Below are 13,244 nucleotides of genomic sequence, written 5' to 3'. Positions count from 1 at the left end.
ATGGATTAACCTTGAAGACACTATGCCAAGTGAAATAAGCCAGACACAAAAGGCCAAATACTATATGAATCCTCTTAATATAATGAGGGACCTAGTGTAGTCAACTTCATAGAGATAGGAAGCAGGATCGTGCTTCCCAGGGGCCGAGGTGAGAAGAGGATGAGGAGTTAGTAGTTGTCCAGTAGGTGCAGAGTTTCAGTTTTGGGAGATGAGAAGAATTCTGGAGATGGAGAGTGATGATTGTTGCACAACAATGTGAATGTATTTAATGCCACTGATCTGTACACTTAAAAATGGTTAAAATGGTAAATTTTATGTTATGTACATTTTTCCCAAAATGTTTTAAAATAAAAAAATTAATTATGAATAAATTAAATCTATCTGGATAAAAACTCATGGTCCCAATCCCCAAAACTAGGTCCAAAGCTGACAGGTGAATTATCCATGGCTTTTGGAGAGTTTAGTCGAGGTAAATGGAAAAGATAAAAATTCTTTATTACACAAGAATGTGTGACAAACAATACCGTAGGGACCACAGAGAGGAAGGGCTCACTTCTACCCGGAGCAGGGCACTTGCCTTATTTTTTTCCTTTGTATATTCTGAGAAACGTATCAACTGTTTAATTTCACCAGCATGATGTGTAAACAGATTGGGCAACAGAGAAAAGTAAAACAAGTTATCTGAAGATACTTGACAATATAAAATCCAAGAGGACAGAAAACCCTCTAGATGGTCTACATTAACTATAAGAAGACCAGCTAGAAAGGCTGGGTTACAAAGTAGAGAAAAGTAATTGGGATTAGGGAGGAAAACATAATAAAATGACCACAGTAAGCAGTAAGTGTTATTTAGTGTATACAGTAGGATAAACTACAAAAGAATTCAAGGACATGTGCTTTATTGTTAAGGATTCTACTGTACAGTCTAACAGAGGGACAAAAGGCACAAATAAGAAACAAACACATTTTTCAAGCAATAATTCATAAAATAATATAGTGTAAAAATATATAAGTATTAATCAGGGATCAAGCAGAGGAATAAAAAAAATAAGATCCGAGAAGTTTGGGGTCCAATTTGGAAATAAAGGAGGGATAATGTTGGTGAAGAAAAACAAGAGCATTGCAAACTGGGAAGAACAACAGAAGAGCCCCAGAGACTGGAACAGAGTCCCACAAGCCTGCACAAGAACTTTAAGGGGAAGCAGGCATGAAAGTGTCTGTCCTATAAGATGACTATTCACAGATGACTTAGAGGAATTCAGGGGACTAAGATGTACTTACAAGTTCATGGAAAGGCACCTAACAATACACTTCCAAATTTGTACGAATTTTAATGTTGCTAGTCACAGAAAGGGGAATCACTGTAATTGTGTGGATCCAGCTAGCCAAAGGCTGACCTTCAAATAGGTCAAAAATTTACCTTATTAAAATGTAACCATCAGGGCTTCCCTGGTGGCGCAGTGGTTAAGAATCTGCCTGCCAATGCAGGGGACACAGGTTTGAGCCCTGGTCCAGGAAGATCCCACATGCCGCGGAACAACTAAGCCCGTGTGCCACAACTACTGAGCCCACACTCTAGAGCCCGCGAGCCACAACTACTAAAGCCCGTGTGCCTAGAGCCCGTGATCTGCAACAAGAGAAGCCACAATGAGAAGCCCGCACACCACAACGAAGAGTAGCCCCCACTCGCCACAACTAGAGAAAGCCCGCACGCAGCAACAAAGACCCAATGCAGCCAAAAATAAATAAATAAAATTTTTTAAAAAAGTAACCATCAGAAGGGGCTCAAAGTTGTCATAGAGCACTCACTCTTGAGTCGGAGTTGGATCTTGAGTATCAGACTAGAGCTAAGTCTGGACTCAGTGTAGGAAAGAGATCCCATCAGATAGGAAGTCTGCTCTGCAAAGTCTAATAATAGCAGCTCCTGCAGATTGCACAGGTCACTGTGCACTGGACACGATTCCAAGGGCTCTCCAAGGGCTCGTTCATTTCATCTTCACAATCCTCCTGGGGGTGGAAAGTGGTGCTGTTGCCCCTAGAGCCCAGGCCCTTAACCACTAGGCTACACCAACCTTCTACTGCTTTTCAAATGATTATGTGAAATTCTGTCTGTTCTTGGAATGGAAGGGCCATGAGTTGTATATATGAATGCAACCTAACAAACATTTTGCAGCCGTGATCTATCCAGCCTTGAGAATCTGTTCTATCTTTAAAGAACTTAAAATGAATTTAATAAATTTACTTTTAGCCTGCCACATGCCACGAAGGATTTGAGACCAAAAGAAATACAGGTTTATAGGAAGTGGACTGTGAATTAGGCAGACTCTATATATGATACGATAAAAAAATGTTCTTCTGAATTTTGAAAATGAGTCACAGAGAAGTAAAGAGTTTATTCCCCAGACCTCTGTTTGTTTACAGCTCTAGAGACTTAGAACCAGCCAAGCCCATCTTGGGAATCATGACATACGCTCATCTGGGAACTCAGCAGGTATCAATTCACAACCCAATCTGGTCCCTGAAAGATAATGAACGACTTTGTAATATCAGGATCAAAGAATAAATATTCATTTTCTGACACTCTGAAGAGAAGATAAATTTAAAATGTCAGTTGCATTTCATCCTAACTAGATGAAAATGTGTTTCATTCCTGTCAACCTGTTAAATAAAGAAGCTCCAAAACATACAGACACACTGAAAAAGAAGACTGAAAGCAGCAAGTGTTGTAATAGAGTAAGCACAACACTTTCCCTAGAAATGACCAGTAGTGCTTGGAGCGTGATGATAGTGTCTAGGCTTTGGTCTCAGCTTTTCCAGTTCTTCTTCCTGATGCAATTGCTTGTTTTACTGCCATTGCCTATGTTATGGGCTGAGCTGTGTCTCTCCCAAATTCATATGCTGAAGTCCTAAACCCAGTACAGGTAACCCCTCAGAAGATGACTCTATTTGGAGATAGGGTCTTTGTTTTTCTTAGTCAAAAGGCCAAGAGGCAATGGAGATAGCGTCTTGAAAGAGGTAATTAAATTGAAATGAGGTGATGAGAGTGTACCTTAATCCAATATGACTTGTAAGAAGAGGAAATCTGGACACAGACACACTCAGTTTGAAGATGTGAAGACAGAGGGAGAAGATGGTTATCTACCAGCCTAGGGGAGAGACCTTGGAAGAAGCCAACCCTCCAACATCTTGATCTTGGAGTTGTTAGCCTCCAGAATTGTGAGAAAATAAATTTATGTTCTTTTAAGCCACCCAGTCTGTGGTCCTTTGTTATGGCAACCCTGGCAAACTAGTGCATTATACCTTCCACTAGATTGTAAGCTCGGCGAGGGCCAGCCTATGTCCAGGTGTCTTCTCTACCCTCCTATGCCCAGCACATATCATGAGCTTGCTGCACAGTAGGTACTTAATAAATATTGTTGAATGAATAGCTGACTGCAGCTGGATATCTTGGCCCATTTTACTGGAGTACAGGTATGTAACTATTACCAAAAATGATCAGAAGGAACTTTCTCCCTTTATTAAAAAATAACTTTATATGGGCTTCCCTGGTGGCGCAGTGGTTGAGAGTCCACCTGCCGATGCAGGGGATGCGGGTTCGTGTCCCGGTCCAGGAGGATCCCACATGCCGCGGAGCAGCTAGGCCCGTGAGCCATGGCCACTGAGCCTGCGTGTCCAGAGCCTGTGCTCACAACAGTGAGAGGCCCACATATCGCAAAAAATAAAAATAAAAAATAACTTTATATTCTGATTTAAAAAATGCCCATCCATTGTGAAAAATAGGGAGCAGTATAACAAAAGGAGAAAACAATCACTTAAAACCCTGCCACTTAGAGATAACCACTTTAAGTTTTGACACATACACATACATATTTCAATAGAGTAAAATAATATTGTATCACTTACCCTATGTCACATTTTCCCCACAGAGTTAAAACTTCTTCATAAACATTTTAAATGACTATAAAATGTGTAATATCAGGTGTATCTTTCATAATTGGAACCCCCATTGTTAGCCATTCAGGTGTTTCTAATTTTTTCTATCATAATCAGCACTGCAGTGAATTTCTTTGTGCAAAAAAGCTTTTATCCACTTTTCTGAAGTCTTTAAAAGGATGACATCTTAGCACTGCAATTATTGATTCAAAAGGTATGGCCATTTGAATCAACTGTTAAGACTTTTGATCCATATTCTTCTATTGTTTTTTGAAAAGATAAGCCAATTTATACTCTCACAAGAAATCCATAAGATTTGCCATCACTTTACACTTTGTATGATTTTACAAATATTATTAATATGATAAGATAAAATGGCATCTTCAGTGGCATTTAAATTTTCATCCTTTGAAAATTAATGGAGCTTTCCATTTTCCTTTATGCATTAGCTATTTCTAATTTTGCCTTTTGAATTGTCTGTGTGCTCTTCTGAATGATTTTTAGGAGGTAGTCTTCTAGCCAGGCTCCTACTGCAATATTGCCTGCCTTTCAACAGAGGCCTCTATTCTGAGTTAATGAGACCACACATCTTAGAGCAGTCCCAGAATCTTATCACAGGCTGCTAAACTGTAATGAAGTCTTTACAGTTCTGAATAGAGAAACTTGTCCAATTATTCATCACCTACTAACAAATTCTGATACATCAAATACATGTGGATATATTTAATTTAGTTATCTAAGTCTGAAATCAGTTTTCTTTGTGGAATGAAAAGAAAGTTCTCACTTCAAAAAAATAATAATAAAACAACCAAACTTTTGTGAGGAAGGAAGATAGCTCTCTACCTCCAACATAATTTTGGCATAAACATGCCTACTTCTTAGCTGCATTTATTAAATTCAGGACACAGAGGAAATTAAAAATACATATACTGGGGGGCAGAGTCAAAATGGTGTACTAGGAGGACACGGAATTCGCGTGTCTGCACAACTAGGGCACCTACCAGGCACCCAAGGGGACGGGAAGAACCCCCAGCGACCGGGAAGGACATGGGGCATGGGGGAAGTGAAGGGGGAGAAGTGGAGGCGGGACGGGACCGGCGCCCCTGAGGGGTGGCTGTGGGAGAGGAAGGGATCCCACTCCCGAAGTGGGAAATTGGGGAACCACTGGGAGGGCAGAGGATCAAAAGGGAGCGTGGCCTGGGCTTCCCTGGTGGCGCAGTGGTTGAGAGTCCACCTGCCGATGCAGGGGACGCGGGTTCGTGCCCCGGTCCGGGAAGATCCCACATGCCGCGGAGCGGCTGGGCCCGTGAGCCATGGCTGCTGGGCCTGCGCGTCCGGAGCCTGTGCTCCGCAACAGGAGAGGCCACAGCAGTGAGAGGCCCGCGTACCGCAAAAAAAAACAAAAAAGAAGGGAGCGTGGCCAGTTTCCCCTGCCCACTTGGGCCCCCAGGAACCTGCTGAGATCCCAGGCCTGATCCTCTGCCCACCGAGGCCCCCTCCAACCAAGGGGTCCTGAGGGAGTGGGAGGGAGGGAAGGGGGAGCAAAGGTAAAGGCCAGACCTCCAGGACCGGCACCCCTGAGGGGTGGCTGGGGGAGGGAAGGAGTTCCTACACCCTGTGGGACCCAACCACCGTTAGGGGTCCAGCGGCAACAGGGGAGACCCTGGGGGAGACAGTGGGGGACGGGTGTGAAGGAACGGAAGGGAAGGGGGCCAGTGCTTTCCCTGTCCACTTAGGCACTGGGGAGCCTGTTGGGCTCCCGGGCCTAATCCTCTGCCCTCAGCACCTCCCTCTTGCTGCGCAGGGCCCAAGCCCCGCCCCTACACCCCACGCCCAGGGCCCTACCTCTACACTCAGAGACCCCCCTCTGAGACCCGCTCCAAGGCGCTGGGCCTAAGCCCCACCCACACACCCACACCCAAGGCCTTACCTCCAAACTCCAGAACTCCACACTCCAGAGGCCCCCCCCAGGCCCCACCCTTGCTCAAACATCACCCCTGCCTAGGTCCCGCCCCACCTTAAACCCCACCCCTGCCTACCTTCCACCCCCACCTAAACTCCGGCCCCATAGCCAAGGCTTTTTTTTTTTCTTTTTTCCTCTTTTAGATTCGATTTCTCTTTTACCTTGTTGATTCATTGTTGTTGATTCTTTTATATTTTTATTTTTCCTAATAAATCTTTTATTTTTCTAATTTTATTTTATTCTTTATACTTTGATATTGTTCTCTCCATTTGGCTTACTCCCCCCACCCTGTTTTGTTTTTTTTTTTTCTGTTGTGGTTTTATTTTACCTTACTGCAGTTGTTTCAATTATAGTTTTATTTTTCCTGATATATTTTTTATCTTTTTAATTGTATTTAGTTTTTTATTCTTTTATATTGTACTCCTCCTTTTTTTCCTTTCTTTTTTTTTTTTTTTTTTTTTTTTTAACCACACCACGAAGCTCTTTGTTCCCAGGCCGGAGGTAAGGCCCGAGCTCCTGGGTGGGAGCTCTGAGTCCAAACTGCTGGACTAACAGAGAACCTCAGACCCCAGGGAATATTAATTGGAGTGAGGCCTCCTGGAGGTCCTCATCTCAGCACCAAGACCCAGCTCTATCCAACTGCCTACAAACTCCAGTGCTGTACGTCTCAGGCCAAACAACCAGTAAGACAGGAATACAGCACCACCCATCAAAAAAAAAAAAAAAAAAGAAGAAATGACAAAAAAAATTGTTACAGACGAAGGAGCAAAGTAAAAACCTACAAGACCAAATAACTGAAGACGAAATAGGGAACATACCTGAAAAATAATTCAGAGTAATGATAGTAAAGATGATTCAAAATCTTGGAAACAGAATGGAGAAAATACATGAAACATTTAATAACAATCTAGAAGAACTAGAGAGCAAACAAAGAGTGATGAACAACACAATTACTGAAATTAAAAATATTCTAGAAGGAATCAATAACAGATTAACTGAGACAGAAGATGGATAAGTGAGCTGGGATATAAAATGGTGGAAATAATGGCCAGGGAGCAGAATAAAGAAAAAAGAATGAAAAGAATTGAGGACAGTCTCAGAGACATCTGGGACACCATTAAACATACTAATGTTCGAATTGTAGGGGTCCCAGAAGAAGAGAAAAAGAAAGGGTCTGAGAAAATATTTGAAGAGATTATAGTTGAAAACTTCCCTAACATGGGAAAGGAAATAGTCAATCAAGTCCAGGAAGCACAGAGAGTCCCATACAGGATAAACCCAAAGAGAAACATGCCAAGACACATATTAATCAAACTATCAAAAATTAAATACAAAGAAAAAATATTAAAAGCAGCAAGGGAAAAACAACAAATAACATACAAGGGAATCCCCATAAGGTTAACAGCTGATCTTTCAGCAGAAACTCTGCAAGCCAGAAGGGACTGGCAGGACACAATTAAAGTGACAAAAAGGAAAAACCTACAACCAAGATTACTCAGCAAGGATCTCATTCAGATTCGATGGAGAAATTAAAAGCTTTATAGACAAGCAAAAGTTAAGAGAATTCAGCACCACCAAACCAGCTTAACAACAAATGCTAAAGGAATATCTCTAGGCAGGAAACACAAGAGAAGGAAAAAACCTACAAAAACAAACCTAAAACACTTAAGAAAATGGTAATAGGAACATACATATCGATAACTACCTTAAATGTAAATGTTCCAACCAAAAGACATAGATGGGCTGAATGGATACAAAAACAAGACCTGTATATATGCTGTCTACAAGAAACCCACTTCAGACCTAGGGACACATACAGACTGAAAGTGAGGGGATGGAAGAAGGTACTCCACGCAAATGGAAATCAAAAGAAAGCTGGAGTAGCGATTCTCAAATCAGACAAAACAGACTTTAAAATAGAGACTATTATGAGACAAAGAAGGACACTACATGATGATCAAGGGATCAATCCAAGAAGAAGATATAACAGTTGTAAATATTTATGCACCCAACATAGGACCACCACAATACATAAGGCAAATGCTAACAGCCATAAAAGGGGAAATCAACAGTAACACAATCATAGTAGGGGACTTTAACACCCCACTTTCACCAATGGACAGGTCATCCAAAATGAAAATAAATAAGAAAACACAAGCTTTAAGTGATACATTAAACAAGATGGACTTAACTGATATTCATAGGACATTCCACCCCAAAACAACAGAATACGCTTTCTTTTCAAGTGCTCATGGAACATGCTCCAGGATAGACCATATCTTGGGTCACAAATCAAGCCTTGGTAAATTTAAGAAAACTGAAATCATATCAAGTATCTTTTCTGACCACAATGCTATGAGACTAGATATCACTTACAGGAAAAGAACAGTAAAAAATACAAACACGTGGAGGTTAAACAATATGCTACTAAATAACCAAGAGATCACTGAAGAAAGCAAAGAGGAAATCAAAAAATACCTAGAAACAAATGACAATGAAAATGTGATGACCCAAAAGCTATGGGATGCAGCAAAAGCAGTTCTAAGAGGGAAGTTTATAGCAATACAATCTTACCTCAAGAAACAAGAAGCATCTCAAATAAACAACCTAACCTTACACCTAAAGCAATTAGAGAAAGAAAAAAAAAAACCCAAAGTTAGCAGAAGGAAAGAAATCATAAAGATTAGATCAGAAATAAATGAAAAAGAAATGAAGGAAACAAGGGCTAAGATCAATAAAACTAAAAGCTTCTTCTTTGAGAAGATAAACAAAGTTGATAAACCATTAGCCAGACTCATCATGAAAAAAAGGGAGAAGACTCAAATCAATAGAATTAGTAATGAAAAAGGAGAAGTAACAACTGACACTGCAGAAATACAAAAGATCATGAGAGATTACTACAAGCAACTATATGGCAATAAAATCACAACCTGGAAGAAATGGACACATTCTTAGAAAAACACAACCTTCTGAGACTGAACCAGGAAGAAATAGAAAATATGAACAGACCAATCACAAGCACTGAAATTGAAACTGTGATAAAAAATCTTCCAACAAAGTCCAGGACCAGATGGCTTCACAGGTGAATTCTATCAAACATTTAGAGAAGAGCTAACACCTATCCTTCTCAAACTCTTCCAAAATATAGCAGAGGGAGGAACACTCCCAAACTCATTGTACGAGGCCACCATCACCCTGATACCAAAACCAGACAAAGATATTACAAAGAAAGAAAACTACAGGCCAATACGTCTGATGAACATAGATGCAAAAATCCTCAACAAAATACTAGCAAACAGAATCCAATAGCACATTAAAAGGATCATACACGATGATCAAGTGGGGTTTATCCCAGGAATGCAAGGTTTCTTCAGTACATGCAAATCAATTGGTGTGATACACCATATTAACAAACTGAAGGACAAAAACCATATGATCATCTCAATAGATGCAGAAAAAGCTTTTGACAAAATTCAACACCAATTTATGATAAAAACTCTCCAGAAAGTAGGCATAGAGGGAACCTACCTCAACATAATAAAGGCCATATATGACAAACCCACAGCCAACATCGTCCTCAATGGTGAAAAACTGAAACCATTTCCTCTAAGATCAGAAATAAGACAAGGTTGCCTAATCTCTCCACTTTTATTGAACATAGTTTTGGAATTTTTAGCCACAGCAATCAAAGAAGAAAAAGAAATAAAAGAAATCCAAATTGGAAAAGAAGAAGTAAAGTTGTCACTGTTTGCAGATGATATAATACTATACATAGAGAATCCTAAGGATGCTACCAGAAAACTACTAGAGCTAATCAATGAATTTGGTAGAGTAGCAGGATACAAAGTTAATGCACAGAAATCTCTTGCATTCCTATACACTAGTGATGAAAAATCTGAAATAGAAATGAAGGAAACACTCCCATTTACCATTGCAACAAAAAGAATAAAATACCTAGGAATAAACCTACCTAAGGAGACAAAAGACCTGTATGCAGAAAACTATAAGACACTGATGAAAGAAATTAAAGATGATACCAACAGATGGAGAGATATACCATGTTCTTGGATTGGAAGAATCAACATTGTGAAAATGACTCTACTACCCAAAGCAATCTACAGATTCAATGCAAGCCCTATCAAACTACCAATGGCATTTTTCACAGAACTAGAACAAAAAATTTCACAATTTGTATGGAAGCACAAAAGACCCGGAATAGCCAAAGCAATCTTGAGAAAGAAAAACGGAGCTGGAGGAATCAGGCTCCCAGACTTCAGACTATACTACAAAGCTACAGTGATCAAGACAGTATCGTATTGGCACAAAAACAGAAATATAGATCAATGGAACAAGATAGAAAGCCCAGAGAGAAACCCACACACATATGGTCAACTTATCTTTGATAAAGGAGGCAAGCATATACAATGGAGAAAAGACAGCCTCTCCAATAAGTGGTGCTGGGAAAACTGGACAGCTATGTGTAAAAGAATGAAATTAGAACACTCCCTAACACTATACACAAAAATAAACTCAAAATGGATTAAAGACCTAAATATAAGGCCAGACACTATAAAACTCTTAGAGGAAAACATAGGCAGAACACTCTATGACATAAGTCACAGCAAGATCTTTTTTGACCCACGTCCTAGAGAAATGGAAATAAAAACAAAAATAAACAAATTGGGATCTAATGAAACTTAAAAGATTTTGCACAGCAAAGTAAACCACAAAAAAACAGGAAATGACAACCCTCAGAATGGGAGAAAATATTTGCAAATGAAGCAACTGACAAAGGATTAATCTCCAAAATATACAAGCAGCTCACGCAGCCCAATATCAATAAAACAAACAACCCAATCCAAAAATGGGCAGAAGACCTAAACAGACATTTCTCCAAAGATATACAGATTGCCAACAAACACATGGAAAGATGCTCAACATCATTAATCATTAGAGAAATGCAAATCAAAGCTACAATGAGGTATCACCTCACACCACTCAGAATGGCCATCATCAAAAAATCTACAAACAATAAATTCTGGAAAGGGTGTGGAGAAAAGGGAACCCTCTTGCATTGTTGGTAGGAATGTAAATTGATACAGCCACTATGGAGAACAATATGGAGGTTCCTTAAAAAACTAAAAATAGAACTACCATATGATCCAACAATCCCATTAGTGGGCATATACCCTGAGAAAACCATAATTCAAAAAGAGTCATGTACCACAATGTTCACTGAAGTACTATTTACAATAGCCAAGAAATGGAAGCAACCTATGTGTCCATCAACTGATGAATGGATAAAGAAGATGTGGCACATATATACAATGGAATATTACTCAGCCAGAAAAAGAAACGAAATTGAGTATTTCCCTGGTGGTGCAGTGGTTAAGAATCCACCTGCCAGTGCAGGGGATATGGGTTCAATCCCTGGTCCGGGAAGATCCCACATGCTGTGGAGCAATGAAGCCCGTGCACCACAACTACTGTGCCTGCACTCTAGAGCCCACAAGCCACAACTACGGAGCCTGCGCACCAGAGCCCATGGTCCACAACAAGAGAAGCTACTGCAATGAGAAGCCCGTGCACCACAATGAAGAGTAGCCCCTGCTCCTGGCAACTAGAGAAAGCCCATGCACAGCAATGAAGACCCAACGCAGCCAAAAATAAATAAATAAATGTATTTTTTTAAAAAAGAAAGAAACTAAATTGAGTTATTTGTAGTGAGGTGGATGGACCTAGAGTCTGTCATACAGAGTGAAGTAATTCAGAAAGAGAAAAACAAATACCATATGCTAACACGTATATATGGAATCTAAAAAAAATGGTTCTGATGACCCTAGAGGCAGGACAGTAATAAAGACGCAGACATAGAGAATGGACTTGAGGACACAGGGAGGGGGAAGGGTAAGCTGGGACAAAGTGAGAGAGTAACACTGACATGTATACACTACCAAATGTAAAACAGATAGCCAGTGGGAAGCAGCTGCATAGCACAGGGAGATCAGCTCGGTGCTCTTCGACCACCTAGAGAGGTGGGATAAGGAGGTGGGAGGGAGACGCAAGAGGGAGGAGATATGGGGATATATGTATACGTATAGCTGATTCACTTTGTTATACAGCAGAAACTAACACAACATTGTAAAGCAATTATAGTCAAATAAAGATGTAAAAAAATACATGTATTTTCCAACCGTTTTATTCTAAAATTCACATCCATGTTAAAACAAAATCATGAGCCTTGAATAAACTGTAGAGGTCTTCTCATCAAATACCTATACGTTCAGACAAGGAAAACGTCAACAGAAATGATATTAAGGTGGTGGATAGTGATCAAGCTCAGTTTTAGAGAGAGCAACAGACTAGAATGGTTAGAATTTGGAGGGATGTTGGAGATATTAAACAGGCTAGGCGAAGCCCGTTGAGTATAGTGAAATAAAGACCGTGAAACCTTATTATGCTTCTCTGCTACATCCTCACCTGGCTAATCCTTGCCCATCCTTGCCCTTTGTCCCATAGTCACAGTGGGAGAGGTGCCCTATGCTTTTCCAAGGATGGCCCCTGCTGTTCCCCTCCTCATCCTCTCCCCTCATACCTCAGAATGTCATCCGTCTCTTCCCCTCTGTGTCATCCTTCCCTGTCCATCTGTTCCTTAAACTAAAAATATATTCGACTTTCTTTTTCCTAAAAAAAAAAAACTTCATTCTAGGCTTTCCTAGCTAACATTACCCGATTTGCCCCCTTTTCAAAACTCCTTGAAATGTACACCGTGTTTTTCTTTTGCTCCAATTTCCTTCCCCCCGACACACACACATATATTAAGGTAGCTGCTGCCCAGACGCTACCCACCTCCAATTAGGTTTGCCTGTTCTTGAACTTCATATAAATGGACTCATACAGTGTATACTCTTTAGTGTCTGGCTTCTTTCATGCCTTTATTATTTTTTGTGTGGTAAGATATACATAACATAAAAGGTACCATTCTAACCATTTTGAGTATACAGTTCAGCGGCATAAATACATTCACATTGTCATGCAATCATCACCACCATCCATCTATAGAACTTTTTCACCTTTCCAAAATGAACCTCTATACCCACTAAGTAATAACTCCCCAGTCTCCCCTACCCTCCAGCCCCTGGTAACCTCTATTCTACTTTCTGTCTCTATGAATTTGCCTATTGTAGGTACCTTATATAAGTGGAATCATACACCATTTGCCTTTTTGTGTCTGACTTATTTCACTTAGCATAATGTTTTCAAGATTCATCCATGTTGTAGCAGAACTTCATTCCCTTTTAAGATGATAATATTCCATTGTATGTATATACCACATTTTGTTTATTGA

The sequence above is a fragment of the Mesoplodon densirostris genome, chromosome 17 (genome assembly GCF_025265405.1).
Source record: "Mesoplodon densirostris isolate mMesDen1 chromosome 17, mMesDen1 primary haplotype, whole genome shotgun sequence".
NCBI lineage: Eukaryota > Metazoa > Chordata > Mammalia > Artiodactyla > Ziphiidae > Mesoplodon > Mesoplodon densirostris.
This window is presented reverse-complemented; position numbering follows the sequence as displayed.